Here is a 16948-nt window from a genome sequence, read left to right on the forward strand (position 1 = left end):
CAGCATCTTACAGTTTCAGCAAAATGGATGGGATTTATAGAAATCTCAGGCCCACTGTCGAGCGTTTCAGTAAAATGTCACAGGCTTTGTGCAAAAAATCAGGGTAGACATAAAATCACTATGAAGAAGGGTATCATATAGGGGACTGGAGAACATTTGTGCAAAAATGTTGTGACTGTCTAAAACAGTTACTGTTAATGAATTAGTAGAAAATATGGAAAACAAAACAGCTGAAAACAGATAAAATAGACTTTTAAAAAGACTCAAATTAAAAGAAGAATAAAGTGCAAATGATAAACGGGGGACAAAGCACCAAAAACTAGGCAAAAAATAGGCATAAAGGTAATAATAATTTGGGCCCTTAGCGTTATTTAGTCACCGCTGCTCACTGATGCCACGCTCGCAGCAGCTCATTCATCGGAGGTTCTCAGCCTGCACGGTCGCATCTTGGCACTGTCTACATTGAAAACTGTTTATTTTGACTAGCCAGCTGGTATGTCACTCTCCATAAGGAGAAACGTTACCCCTTAGACCCCAGTCCAGAGCCTCTCACCTAGCCAAATCAATTTTCATGCTTCGCACTGAAGAGGGCCAACAGCCCGAAACACCGTGTCTGCGAATTGAGATACTGATTTGGCTTTTATCCTAAGTCATATTGCACGACTCGTTAAAGGGTTGATTGTGACTCGTAGGATCGCTACTTCCAACAGGTGGCGCTATAGAGTTTAAGTCCTCTTTTTCTCAGAAGGGGCAATTTGCATGTTTATCCCCAAGACATGGATTACAGCATGGGACAGAACGACGGATAGGTGAGGGATATTGTTGTTCTTTTATTTTTGTTTTAGCACAGGAGCCAAGGGCCTCAATGAAATGGGTGATAACGTGAATATGGTTTAATTTAGATTCATTAAAGGAGTCTGTGCCATTCATTCAAATAAAAGGCATTATTCTGTCTGTGTCTATATTTACCATATACAGTGGGTACGGAAAGGATTCAGATCCCATTAAATTTTTCACTCTTTGTTTCATTGCAGCCATTTAGTAAATTCAAAAAAAGTTCATTTTTTCTCATTAATATACATTCTGCACCCCATCATGACTGAAAAAACACAGACATATAGTAATTTTTGCAAATTTAATAAAAAGAAAAACTGAAACATCACATGGTCATAAGTCTTCAGCCCCTTTGCTCAGTATTGAGTAGAAGCACCTTTTGAGCTAGTACAGCCATGAGTCTTCTTGGGAATGATGCAACAAGTTTTTCACCCCTGCATTTGGGGATCCTCGGCCATTCTTCCTTGCAGATCCTCTCCAGTTCCGTCAGGTTGGATGGTGAACGTTGGTGGACAGCCATTTTCAGGTTTCTCCAGAGATGCTCAACTGGGTTTAGGTCAGGGCTCTGGCTGGACCAGTCAAGAATGGTCACAGAGTTGTTCTGAAGCCACTCCTGTGTTATTTTAGCTGTGTGCTTAGTGTCATTGTCTTGTTGGAAGGTGAACCTTCGGCCAAGTCTGAGGTCCAGAGCACTCTGGAAGAGGTTTTTATCCAGGATATCTCTGTACTTGGACGCATTCATGTTTCCTTCAATGACAATCAGTTGTCTTGTAAATGCAGCCCCCATAGCATGATGCTGCCACCACCATGTTTCACTGTTGGGATTGTATTGGGCAAGTGATGAGCAGTGCCTGGTTTTCTCCACACATACCGCTAAGAATTATCACCAAAAAGGTCTATCTTCGTCTCATCAGACCAGAGAATCTCATTTTTCATAGCCTGGGAGTCCTTCATGTGTTTTTTTTTAGTAAACTCTATGCGGGCTTTCATATGTCTTGCACTGAGGAGAGGCTTCCGTTGGGCCACTCTGCCATAAAGGCCCGACTGGTGGAGGGCTGCAGTGATAGTTGACTTTGTGGAACTTTCTCCCATCTCCCTACTGTAATGTGCTGCTGCAGTGCAGTATGGAGCAAACTCCACCAATGGGTGCTGGATAAGGAAAGGAGGCTGCACACACAGCACAGCTACACTGAACAACAACACAGGTGTCACAGGTAATGAAAGGGACATGAAACAAGCCAAGGTCATACACGGAGATAGCAGCGCGGTACAGAAGGGGCGAGCAGAGAATCGTCGGGGACAAGCAAGACGTCAGAACCTACCGGGAACGTGGTGACCAAAACGTGAGACGAAAAATGGAGTCGGGGTACAGGCCAAAAGTCAGAACAAGTAATATACGGGTGCAGGCAGACAGAGGCAAAGAGGAACACTAGAACAGGGATCCAGGTCAGGAGCTCAAACAGTGCAGGATGAATTATAGCTGACACTGGCCCACAGGCTGCAGAGGACTTAAATAGCTCAGCCAGCTCCAGGGTGAGGCAGAAAGGATTAACTCCCACATGACCAGTCCAGAGACGAGAGCTGAACATAATCTCAGAACTGGATCATGACACCTACTGCATCTCTGGAGTTCAGCCACAGTGATCTTTGGGTTCTTCTTTACCTCTCTCACCAAGTCTCTTCTCCCACGATTGCTCAGTTTGGTTGGACAGCCAGGTCTAGGAAGACTTCTGCTGGTCCCAAACTTCTTCCATTTAAGGATTATGGGGGCCTCTGTGCTCTTAGGAACCTTGAGTACTGTAGAAATTCTGTTGTAACCTTGGTCATATCTGTGCCTTGCCACAATTCTGTCTCTGAGCTCCTTGGCCAGTTCCTTTGACCTCATGATTCTCATTTGGTCTGATATGCACTGTGAGCTGTGAAGTCTTATATAGACAGGTGTGCGCCTTTCCAAATCTTGATTCCTGTGGCCTGTGGGTGTGGTGTGGTGCACTACACTGACGTTTCAGTTCTCCTCTGTCTCCACAATTCTGGATCCACTGACATCCGCACACAAATCAGTGCCTAGTTCGGGCCGTAGGTCCTGGACATTACAGAAATGTCAGCTGAAGACAGTTGCCAACGTTCTGATATTGCCAAACAGTCCATACTTCTCGTGCCCTCCAGCCCTTTGGCCTTGAACTCCTGCTAACACTTTATCTATCACAGATATCTTAATCTCCAACTCTCATTCTCTGACTAGAACCAAGAAGTTGTTGCCTTTAAAGGGTCCTAACCTCTCCCACTTTGGGTTAGACCAATCACCAACTATCTCCTTTCTCTGTCTGCCCCAGCAGTCGGTTGCTGGGCAGACTTCACTTTTCACCTATTTAACTTCAGTCATTACCCTCTAACAGCATGCACTGAACTTCTTATATCTAATGTGGCCACAACTGCACTTTTCCTTCTCTAACATAATCCCTATGCCTGTGCTATACCGTATGCTATCCTAAGCTTATCCCTAAATGTTTTAAATAAATTACATTATACATTCACAGACATACAATAAAATCACACGCTTTGTACAAACACTATTTTGAGTGGGAAAAGCGTATGACAGTCCCAGACCCTTACAGTTTAATGCTCATTCCTATCAGAGGTGGCCGGTTACTGAGGCAAGAAGCACAGAACTTGGGAGCGTTTTGCTATGGAGTCTGCAATTACTGCTCTAAATCCACCTGGATGGCTAGATCCGGCTCAGCTTCAGTCCCCCTGGGCTCCTCCAATGCTGCAGAGATTAAGCTGTTTCTGCTTGCAGCATGGGAGAGCGCAGTTTGAGCCAGTGGCTCATCCATGCCTCTAGTCCAAACTGTTAATTTCAAGGAGCGCACCGCCCCTCTGCAGTCAGGAGGCCGAGGACTAGTGCACTCCTTAACTATTTGACAATAATAATAATAATCTTTATTTATGTAACGCCAACATATTCCGCAGCGCTTTACAGTTTAACAGTTTCAAACACAAACAGTAACAACGTTAACAATACAATAATTCACAATGATCATTATACGTCATGACCCTTCGAGCCCACATCTTTCCCAGCAGATGATAGCTGATATTATCAGCCATCATATGCCATTAACAGCTGCAGATGGAGCGGAAGTTTTAAAAAATGTGGAAAAAAAAATAGAAAATTTCAAATCACCCCCCTTTTACCAAATTAAAAATAAAACAATTAAAAAATATATAAAATATACATATTTGGCATTGCTGGGTTTGTAAAAGTCCAATCCATCAAAATATAAAATGAATTAATCCGATCGGTATGCGAAAAAAATGAAAAACACCAGAATTACAGGTTTTTGGGTGCAGCTACATTGCAGTTACAGGCGATCAAAACATTGTATGTACCCCAAAATTGTATCATTAATAACATAAGCTCAGGGCACAAAAAAATAAGCTTTCACCCAGCCCCAGATCCCGAAAAATGACAATGTTATGGGTCTCGGAAAATGGCAATGTGGAAGGGAAAAAAAAAGTCATGGCTCTTGGAAGAAAACGAAAATGAAAAAAAATGGAAAATCATCTGGGGTGGAAGGCGATATTCTGATTGACTGCAGGACTCATATAACACAATGTGACGTGAATCTCGGAGGGAGTCAGTGCCGGCAACGCCGGATCACCGCCGGCATCAGATGTGAGTGTAGGCTGTGGTCTGTATAGGTGCTGGATACACAAAACGGTAGAATGTTTTTATTTAAAACTATTTACAAATTGAATTCTTTTTTTATTTAAGATGCATTGAAGCAAAAAAGTTGGTTCTTATCTCGTTCACAGATCATACCTAATTCATACGACGTTTGATAATTGTCCCTCCCGCCATTTCATAATTAGCAAGTGACAATTGTCTGAAGAGTAAATCCGCATTATATAATGAATATTTAATACGTCTGAAATTATGACATATGTCCCACTTCATATGTTTGGCATAATTTATATGGAAAAAACTATGATGTGTTTAGGGTTTGCTAATTTTACCTCCCCTAGATAATTAGCAAATGACAGATACATCAGACTTACATAGCACACGCTCCAAAGTCCTGAAATCCTGACATTTCCTTCACAGAATATCCTCACTGTAATCCTTAATTTATAAGGAAGAGACTATGAGGTGTTTTTTTTTTCCTCTGATTTACATGAATAGTGATGTAACGAAGCAAGATTTGCATACGAGATCTCGCACATCATCATGACTCACGTGCCATAGATTAGAGGCGATGACATGTCTTTGTCACTTGCTTATGACGAACAAATTTAGCACAAGGTTAAGTCTTTAATTGGTGGCGTAATAGCGAAGCCATATATCTGTCGATGATAGTAAATTGCACATTACTATGCTTTCCCTCCTAAAGTGTAGGGTTTCTTGCTATGTACAATTGTACGTGACTTTATAAGTAGGGGAATGCCCACGAAATAGAAGCTGCACCATTTTTTTTGAAGCGTCCATCTCTGCAGGCTGCAGGGGTGTTATTACTTTTGGGGCACTATTATTTTGTGGGGGATACAAAGGAGAATTATTATTATGTGGGGGCACAAAGGGGAACAACTATTTATAAAGTGTGGGTATTATTATTGTATACAGGCACAAGGAAGGAAACTTTTACTAGGAGGCACAAGGGGAAGATCTCTAATGTGTGAAGTCATGGGATTAAGGGGGCAGAGGCGGGCTGGGCCGGGTGGCAAAAGGGCAAGTGCCCCCCGGGCCTGTCTCCTCAGCAGCAGATGCGGGCCGCCCAGCTTCCTGCTGCCTAGAAGATGGCTTTTGGCAGTGCACTGTGCTACTTTAATCCTGTAAGTGCTGGCCGTCCGTTCCTGAATTGTAGACACGCCCACACTGCACACTGTGCGGCCGTGTCTTCTGATCTCTCACCTCAGCAGCGCGCTGGCCGGGATGCTTCCTCGTGGAGGACTGGAGAGCAGTCTGAGTCAGAAGAGATCTGCAGGGGTCAGGAGATCAAGGACCCGGCCGAATCCTGCGTCTTGTGTCTGCAGTCCCTCTGAGGCACAGTGAGTGTGAGGATTTATTGCACCCATTTGAACTTTCATGCAGCCCAGGTCACTATCAGCATTATTACTTTTTGGGGGCACAAAGTAGAGTACTATTACTATAGAACACAAATGAGGCACTATGTTATGGGGAGCACAAAGAGATCATTATTACTGTGAGGGACGCTGTTATTGTGTAGGGGGCATTTAGCGCAGATGGAGGATGGGGATTTTGGGTGTAAAGAAAACTTGAAAAATTACGGTTAGGAGAAGTCTTCATGGTGGTCTGGGCACAGATTTATATAAGAATACATCTAGCGCTTTGTGCCCTTGGTATTTTAAGCTCAAAGCAAAGCTCTTGGCTGGTAGTGGTACATCGGTGAGTGACATAAGATATGGAGCTACCATTTATGCAGACATGGGCCATCAAGAGAAAGTACTGATGATACATGGCCAGCACCATGTACTGCAAAAACAATATACTCTACTGTGCCTAAAAAAGTGGTGCCACATACCATTCAAATGATACCAACATACAGTGACAGCTCCATATCTAGAATAAACTACTAACTATGCTAAACACTGTCCAGATTCACCTGTTACAGAAATAATATCACTTATTCACAGAAGAGGTGATAAATATTTTAGCGCTAGGGGGCCAACCGATCACTATAAAAAGGCCAGAGGCCAGCTGGTTTCTCTTTGCCATGAGACCATAGTAACTAACCAGTGCTACTAAAGTTGTGATTAAAGTTGAAAAAAATAATAATTGAACTTTCCTAAAATCTACAGTTGCCAAAATGCACATTCTTTTGTAATTTGCTTCCGCGTGCACTCAGGATGATATCGGCCACTGGCCTTTATAAGTTCAAATCATAAAAGAGCCATTGAAAGCAAAATAAATACATTGAAAAAAATGCTTATGCTCCCCTTACTGCTTACCTCTCTGGACCCTCACAACCACCTGTCCGGTCCTCAACACATTTCTAGGATTGGTGGTGCTGAAATCCCTGGGAATCTTACGAGAGGCTGGAGCTTCCAGGTTTGATAGGCCCAGGAGGGTTTGCACATGCACCTGGAAAAGTCATGATCATTACGTGCAGGCGCATGCACAGAACCCTCCGAGGTTTATCAAACCTGGGCTCAGCGTGAGAGCCCTGGAGACTTCAGCATGGAAGATGCGATGAGGATCAGACGGGTAGCGTTGAGGAGCAGAGGGGCCGGTAGAGGTGAGTGGTGACCGGTGACGTGAGTATAAGGATTTTTGTATTTTTTACATATTACATTTATTATAATCTGTGGTTTGAATAGACCCCAGAATGTAGTAAGGGACATTAAATTAGCGGACAATAACTTTTCCGTGAATGGAATTTTCCCAGGAAAAAAAGTGCAAACAGACAAATTCTAATTTTGACTGAATCGCTCATCTCTAGGTGCAATAGGCTTAGAGGCTGCACCCCATTCAGCACAAGCACTATTTTCCATGATCTTTATACACTAAGTAGTGGGGTCCCAGCAGTGGTGGTCACTGGGATCAGACATTGATAACCTGTCCTGTCAATAGATGATCAATATCCATCTAGTGAAAAAACCTTGTGGTGGTCATGAGCTTTGGGTGCCGGTCATCTATGATGCTAGCGGAGGATGCGGATAGCCCTTTACCGACCTCACCACTTGCCCATCTCTAACGTCAGTTACAAGCATGACGTCCAACAGCTATATTATGTAATTTCTAAGGTTGCTATTGGATGAGGTGGCCCTTTGCCATCACAATTCTATGGTCATGTCGTTATATGAGAGTGGCCTCTCTTCTTACCAACCTTTAGGCCAGTCTCACACGTCCAGATAATTCCGGTAGCGGAGATATTGTTACCGGAGTTATCCGTGTCCATGTGTCCCTGTGCTCACGTGGCACATCAGTGTGGCACACGTGCGGCAGCCGTGTGCCACCTGTGGACCATATGGACCATGCAGGAGAAACAGCGCTACAGTAAGCGCTGTCTCCAGCATGTGGTGCTGAAGGCGGCATTCATCCCTTCTCTCCTACAAGCGCTGCTTTCAGCCGAGCAAGGGAGAAGGGATGAATGCCAGCTTCAACACCACACGCAGGGGACAGCGCTTACTGTAGCGCTGTCTTTCCTGCGGGCGGTACGTGCACGCAGAGGAGAGTGCACACTGTTCTCCGTTTGCACGTGTGCGGGACGCTTTGCAGACCGTGCTGCCGGAGAAAAACGGACATGTCTAAAACGGACACACGGTCCGTGAAAACACGGAGACATGTGCATAGACCCATTCATTTGAATGAGTCTACATGTGTCAGAGTCTCCGGTACGTGAGAAAACTGTCACTACATGTACCGGAGACACTGACGTGTGAAACCGGCCTTAAACAGAGTGGTTAGATGCTTTGGAATAGCAGATAACTGCAGGATCAGACCACACACAAATTTGTTTGTAGTCTGTAACCATGGAGACACATAGATTTGCATAGTAACTGTATGCACAAACTGATGGGGTACATTTTTTCTGAATATCATTTGCAGATTCTTTTTAAAATGTAGATACATTGGAGCAAAAAAAAAGGATTTTCTTAATTTTATACTACATGGTTTTAGTACTAATGTTTCATCGTATCATTCGGTGCCTTTAAAATGAACACACAACTACAATCTACAGAAATAAAACTCAATCATAAGATGGACTTTTCATGCTAAGGCTAAACTGATTTATCTATATTCCGCATAGTTGAAAAATCCATGACTCGCTTTATTCTCTTGTTGTTAAACACAATTCCGGCATTGTTCATTTTCATCCCAAATTCATTTTGATCTCATAAATTTACAAAACCCTCATTTGCAACTCCCCAAATCACCTGTACTGTACTCCGAGCAAATTAAGGCACAAAAATAAAAGCTGCTACATTTGCATTGTAATAGCTTTCTGTCTGGCTGGTTGTACTTTGCTTTATTGCAAACCTTGATGAATTGTTAATGTTTTTCTTGTTTTGCTATGTGATAGAATATGTTCATATTTTACCAATTTTAAGGACGTAATTTTCACACGCTCGGCTATAAACAAGCTTATGAGAGTATACTACTTAATGGAACACTTCAGAAAAAGACTGATGGAATTATTAATTGTGTTTATAAATTAATTCATCATGCTGCACCAATTAATTGGTTCTAAATTTTTGGAAATGTTTAATCTTATTTGATCGACAATATGATAAATTGATAATCTGCATATCACTTTTTTTTAAACAATTATTTATTATTGTATCATGCTTGGCTTATATAGCGCCATCATATTCTGCAGCGCTCTATAGACATCATCATCACTGTCCTCATTAGGGCTCATATTCTGAATTGCCTCTCACTATGTATTTGGAGTGTGGGAGGAAACCGGAGAACCTGGAGGAAACCCACGCAAACACGAGGAGAACATACAAATTCTTCATAGATGTTGTCCTTAGTGGGGTTTGAACCCAGGTTTGAACCCAGGACTCCAGGTTTGCAAAACAACAGTGTTAACCACTGAACCACTGTGCTACCCAAAATGTATTTTCTCAAACTCAAAAAATCCCTCCAAAGTGCTGGCCACTAAGTATCTCCCTTTTGTGTGACTTGCCCTCAACTTCTAGTGTAATCTTTGCTTAGCATAAAAAACACCAAGAAAGGATAACAGGAAGTGAGGACAGGTATTTGCCTCTCTACAGGAAGTGGGAGTATGTTTTGTCTCTTTAAAGGAAGTTGGGGCAGATCTTTGTCCCGCTAAAGGAAGTATGGGTGGATCTCTTCCTCCCTACATGAAGTAGGCATGGATCTTTTTCTCTTTAGAGGAAGTGATGGTAGGTCTTTACCTCTATAGAAGGTAGAAGTATGTTTTGTCTCTATAAAGGAAATGGAGTGGATATTTGTCTCTCTACAGGAAGTGGGGTCAACTCAGCAAATGGAGGTGGTCCTTTGTCTCTCTAGAAGAAATAAGGGGTGGATCTGTATCTCTGTATGGGTAGTGGGAGTATGTTTTCTATTTAGAGGAAATGGTATTAGATTTATCCCTTTATAGGAAGTGTGGACAGGTCTTTTTTTCTCTGGTGAAAGTGAGGGTGTTTTTTTGTCTCTGAAGGTAATGAGAGCAAGTCTCTGCAGGATCTGAGGTTGGGTCTTTGTCTCTTTGCAGGAAGGGAGGATAGGACTTTGTCTTTCTGCATGATATGAGAGTGAGTCTTTGAATTTCTTCAGGAAGTGAGGGTGGGACTTTGTCTCTCTGCAGAAAATGAGGGTTGAACTTTGTCTCTCTGCAAGAAGTGGAGGTGGGACGTTGTCTTCTTCGAGGAAGTGATGGCAGATCTGTGTCTTTCTGCATGAAGTGAGAGAAAAAATGTTGTCTTTCTACAGGAAGTGAGATTTTATGTTTGACTTTCTGCAGGAAGTGAGGGTGGGTTTTTGTTTCTCTGCAGGAAGAGAGGTTGGGACTTTGTCTCTCTGTAGGAAGTGAGAGTAACATAGTAACATAGTTAGTAAGGCCGAAAAAAGACATTTGTCCATCCAGTTCAGCCTATATTCCATCATAATAAATCCCCAGATCTACGTCCTTCTACAGAACCTAATAATTGTATGATACAATATTGTTCTGCTCCAGGAAGACATCCAGGCCTCTCTTGAACCCCTCGACTGAGTTCGCCATCACCACCTCCTCAGGCAAGCAATTCCAGATTCTCACTGCCCTAACAGTAAAGAATCCTCTTCTATGTTGGTGGAAAAACCTTCTCTCCTCCAGACGCAAAGAATGCCCCCTTGTGCCCGTCACCTTCCTTGGTATAAACAGATCCTCAGCGAGATATTTGTATTGTCCCCTTATATACTTATACATGGTTATTAGATCGCCCCTCAGTCGTCTTTTTTCTAGACTAAATAATCCTAATTTCGCTAATCTGTCTGGGTATTGTAGTTCTCCCATCCCCTTTATTAATTTTGTTGCCCTCCTTTGTACTCTCTCTAGTTCCATTATATCCTTCATGAGCACTGGTGCCCAAAACTGGACACAGTACTCCATGTGCGGTCTAACTAGGGATTTGTACAGAGGCAGTATAATGCTCTCATCATGTGTATCCAGACCTCTTTTAATGCACCCCATGATCCTGTTTGCCTTGGCAGCTGCTGCCTGGCACTGGCTGCTCCAGGTAAGTTTATCATTAACTAGGATCCCCAAGTCCTTCTCCCTGTCAGATTTACCCAGTGGTTTCCCGTTCAGTGTGTAATGGTGATATTGATTCCTTCTTCCCATGTGTATAACCTTACATTTATCATTGTTAAACCTCATCTGCCACCTTTCAGCCCAAGTTTCCAACTTATCCAGATCCATCTGTAGCAGAATACTATCTTCTCTTGTATTAACTGCTTTACATAGTTTTGTATCATCTGCAAATATCGATATTTTACTGTGTAAACCTTCTACCAGATCATTAATGAATATGTTGAAGAGAACAGGTCCCAATACTGACCCCTGCGGTACCCCACTGGTCACAGCGACCCAGTTAGAGACTATACCATTTATAACCACCCTCTGCTTTCTATCACTAAGCCAGTTACTAACCCATTTACACACATTTTCCCCCAGACCAAGCATTCTCATTTTGTGTACCAACCTCTTGTGCGGCACGGTATCAAACGCTTTGGAAAAATCGAGATATACCACGTCCAATGACTCACCGTGGTTCAGCCTATAGCTTACCTCTTCATAAAAACTGATTAGATTGGTTTGACAGGAGCGATTTCTCATAAACCCATGCTGATATGGAGTTAAACAGTTATTCTCATTGAGATAATCCAGAATAACATCCCTCAGAAACCCTTCAAATATTTTACCAACAATAGAGTAGGTATTTGTCTCTCTTCAGGAAGTGAGGGTGAGTCTTTGAATCTCTGCAGGAAGTGAAGGTGGGTCTTTTTCTCTATGGAGGATGTAAGAGCAAGTTTTTATCTTTCCGTAGGAAGTGAGAGCGAGACTTTGTCTTTCTTCAAGAAGTGAGGACATGTCTTTGTCTTTCTCCATGAAGCCAATGTAGGTCTTTGTCTCTCAGCAGAAAGTGAGGGTGGGTCTTTGTCTCACTGGAGGAAATGAGATAAGGTTTTTGTCTTTCTGCAGGGAGTGAGGTTGAGACTGTCTCTCTACGGGAAGTGAGGGTTTGTCTTTGACTTTCTGCAGAAAGTGAGGGTGGGTCTTTATCTCTTTGGAGGAAGTGAGGGTAGGAGTTTGTATCTCTGCAGGAAGGGAGAGTGGGTCTTTTTCTATCTTCAGGAAGTGAGGGAAGGTCTTTGACTTTCTGCAGAAAGTGATGGTGAGTCTTTGCTTCTCTGGAGGAAGTGAGGGTTTGTATTTGACTTTCTGCGGAGAGTGAGGGTGAGTCTTTGTCTCTCTAGAGGAAGTGAGGGTAGAACGTTGTCTCCCTGCAGTAAGGAAAGGCAGGTCTTTGTCTCACTGCAGAGGTCAGGTCTTTGTCTCTGTGCATGAAGTGTGCATTTGTCTTTGACATTCGGCAGGAAGTGAGGGTGGATCTGTCTCTCTGGAGGAAGTGAGAGTGGGTCTTTGTCTCTCTTCAGGAAGTGTGAGGTCTTTGACCTTCAGCTGAAAAGGAGGGCAGGTCTTTGTCTCTGCTGGAAGTGAGGGTTGGACTTTGACTCCCTGCAGGAAGTAAGGACACCTCTTTGTCTCTCTGCTTCTACTCTCCTGTCTCAAACTCTGTAAAGGCATAACAGAGATGGGGGTTTTCAGTTCAGAACAGGCAAGCCACTGGATAACATCAGGTGCGATTCAAGATAGGAAGTGAATGCAAATTTCTGCCACTCTAGTGCTGACACTATGTTTAATATTGAAAATTATAAAGAATTGAAATGCAAGTGTAATGGAAAAAAGCAGTTTTATTAACCTAAAACCAAAAATACCAAGATATACAAAAATATAAGTAGCCTAAAGCTCTAATGCAAAAAAAGTAATTGGGCTCACACTGAGGATGTATCATTTATAATAATATTTTTTATGTGGCCTTTTCACCCCGCTTATGCAACCAATGGTAAACCAACCATACCTGTATTTAAATAGACAGGTATTTTTATTACATACTGTGCTCTACGAATGTTATTGCGCTATTTGGATAATTTTATATAAGAGTCCATGCTATGGTGCCACACACGCTCGTGTGCAGTTTTTCACATCTAGAAGAATGCCAAAAGGACAACACTAAATTAAAAAATAAATACTTTTGAAAAACCTTTCACAGCTCAGAATGTGCATGAGACGACAAACATGAATCCATAGAATTTCTATATGAAATCTCCAAAACAGAACTTCCGACTTTCCACATGATATTTTTTTCCCACTCTGCTTTGTTGCCATCTGTCACTTTTATTTAACAAGGAATTTTATAGCTTCATCCCCCGACACGAGTCCTACATAATTCATGAATGCCGCGCATTGCGGGCAATTAATATTTGGCGGTCATTTATTTAGCGCTCTGTTTTATTTTTGAATAATTAATCCTCATTGTTCGTTAAATGTATGTGACAACGATGACATCTGTGTAACTATTGTCCATCAATGTAACTATTACTCAGTAAGGAAACGATTATTGTCCCTGTGCTCATATGAGGACGGATTCCATTTTCTCATCACGCTATTACTCTCTCCATTAGATAAGACAAACCGCATTTCAAAGTTTAATATTCTTTAATTTTTTTTACGATATATTATCTGACTTCTTACATTTGTTGGATGATTTCTACGTTATAAATGACAAAGAATGTGTTGCTATATGGAAGATAAATTGTAGACTTCATTCATATCACCTGTGCCAGTCATGTGTGCACGAAAATCTCACTTTGCATTTTATGGCCAATCCCAGTAATGTAACTAGGTTTAACATTACCCATGGTAAAGGTTAAATGTGGACCCCATGTAGAATACGAAGCGCTCACTAAATCACCTTAATGAATGCACGGTGAGGCCTGAAAGGAATGCTCTGTCAAGTGGATTAAAATGTTATAGGTTTAATGTTCATCAAAAATGGATATAAAAATGAAGAAAATAAGTTCGTAGCACAAAGAACCCGGAAAAAGAATAAGTTACAGACAGAAAGAAAAACTTTCAGGATCGTTCTTTTGTGGAATCTTTGCCAGTTGTCAATAACGTGACACAAATAGTACCACTATGCTGAATACTTAAATATCACCGCAATACTATGCATACAAGTAGCACTGCTATATTGTGCACATAATTAGTACCACCATTCTCTACACATAAATAACACCACCATACTGAACACATAAATGGGACCAGGGGCGGAAATACCATTGGTATAACTTATGCAACAGCACACGGGCACAAGAGGTAAGGAGGCTACTACCATCTCCAAAGCAGCACATAAAAGGGTGCAAAGCATGATGAACTATTGGACTGCAGAGTTCTTGCACAGGAGCCCTGTTCTGTCTTTGTCCGCCCCTGGATAGTACCACTATCCTGCACACACAAATACCACCACTATACTGCACATATATAAAGCACCACTATACTCTACACATAAATAATACCACCATACTGTACACTCAATTAATACCACTATACTGTGCATATAAAGAGCACTACTATACTGTAAATATAAGAAACACTATTATACTTTACACATAAATAGCACCACTATACTGCACACATAAACGGCACCACTATACTCTACGCATAAATAGTACCACCATACTGTACACTTAATTAATAACACTATACTGTGCATATAAAGAACACTACTATACTGTAAATATAAGAAGCACTATTATACTTTACACATAAATAGCACCACTATACTGCACACATAAACGGCACCACTATACTCTATGCATAAATAGTACCACCATACCGTACACTTAATTAATAACACTATACTGTGCATATAAAGAACACTAGTATACTGTAATTATAAGAAGCATTGTTGTACTTTACCTATAAATAGAATCACCATACTCTACACATAAATAGTAGCAAAATACTGTACAAATAATACCGTGTGTATAAATAACACTGCTATACTGTAATTATAAGAAGCATTATTATACGTTACACATAAATAGCACAACTATTCGCTACACATAAATAGCACCATTATACTGTACAGATAAGTTACTCTACCATACTGTACACATACAGTATATACCGCTACAATACTGTACATATAAATAGGGCCAAAATTACAATTTCGCAGATTCACGGGAATTCAGATGGGAAATTCTACTGCATCAAATTTATTCTTTGTTTTTCGCATGTCTTTAAAAAAAATATATATTTATTTATTATTCTCTAAGGTCTTGAGACCCCAAAACAAAACAAATGGGTGGGCTAAAAAGGAGTTAAACAATAAAACACTATGCTCAACTTGCCCTTCATCTGTCCTAGTCTCAGTCTCCACTCAAACTGCCAGTGAAGACTGAAGCCAGAGCACGTGCCTCAGCAAATGAATGATGATCCAGTGAGGATCTGTGGCGGCAGAGTCAGGGGGCCAGGTAAATAGGATTTTATTTTTCTAACCAATACCTGTCCAATATGAAATTCTAAAAATATTACTTTCGTTTAACATTGATTCATTCGTAGGAAGGTCTTGTTCACACGTCCATTTTTTATGTCCGTATGCAGTCCATTTCTAAGGTATTCAATGGCTCTGCACACGTCAGGTTTTTCACACGGACGATGTGTCCGTGTGAAAAACCCGCAGACATGTCAGTTTTATTTTGCTCAGCATGGACAAAATGCGTGCCATACATGTGTACACTGACACATTGGTGACATCCTTGTGTCATCAGCGTGACACGTACCGGTGCTTGGGAACATGCAATGTGGTTCTTGCTGCTCCCAGGCATCGGACGGCTGTTGAAGATCAGCATGACCAGGAGACAATGAAGTATTTTTATTCAGCAGCTGTGTTCTCCTGTGTAAAATAAAGATTTAGATAAAAATAATGGCATGGGCTCCCAAACAATTTTAAAAACCAGCACAGGGAAAGCCCATGGCTGGTGGCTGATGTTGTTAATCTGAGACAAGGGACAATGCACCATAAGGTTCATAGGCTTGATGTCTCCTGACAATACAAAGGTGACATCAACCCCAAACTTATTACCTCACTTGCCACTGCAAAAGGGCAAGTGGGAAGAGCGAGGCTAAGCACCAGATTTGGTCCATCTTATGGATGTGTGCCTGTAGCGCCACAAAATGATTGCATGTGTGATATACCTTGTATACTCGCGTATAAGCCGAGATTTTCAGCCCATTTTTTTAGGCTGAAAGTGCCCCTCTCAGCTTATACTCGAGTCATTATCCCAGGGGGTCGGCAGGGGAGGGGGAGCGGCGGCTGTCACATACTCACCTGCTCCCGGCGCGGTCCCTGCCACTCCGATGATCTCTGGGCGCCGGCAGCTCTTCCTGTGTTCAGCAGTCACGTGGTACCGCTCATTAAAGTAATGAATATGGACTCCACTCCAATATGAGGTGGAGCCGCACACTGTATTTATTACTTTAATGAGCGGTACGATGTGACCGCTGAACATAGGAAGACGCTGCCGGCGCCTGGAGACCATCTGTCAGTGAGAACCAGGGACCGTGCCGGGAGCAGGTGAATATAATGGGGGAGAGTGAGCATTGCGCGATATTCACCTGTCCCTGTTCCACCACTGCGCACCGCTCCATCTTCCGCGTCCTTCAGCTGTGACTGTTCAGATCAGAGGGCGCGATGACGTGTTTAGTGTGCGCCCTCTGCCTGAACAGTCAGAGAGCCTTAAGACAGAGCGGCGCGCAGCAGTAGTGTAACTGGGACAGGTGAATATCGCAAGTGCTGGGGGCCTGAGCGACGAGAGCTGAGTATGTGATTTTTTTTTTAATCGCAGCAACAGCATATGGGGAATAATCTATGGAGCATCTTATGGGGCCATCCACCTTTATGCCGCATTGTATGGGACATAATCTATGGAGCATCTTATGGCGCCATCAACCTTTATACAGCATTGTATGGGGCATAATCTATAGAGCATCTTATGGGGCCATCAACCTTTATACCGTAT

This window comes from Ranitomeya imitator, chromosome 3, assembly GCF_032444005.1.
Source record: "Ranitomeya imitator isolate aRanImi1 chromosome 3, aRanImi1.pri, whole genome shotgun sequence".
Taxonomy (NCBI): domain Eukaryota; kingdom Metazoa; phylum Chordata; class Amphibia; order Anura; family Dendrobatidae; genus Ranitomeya; species Ranitomeya imitator.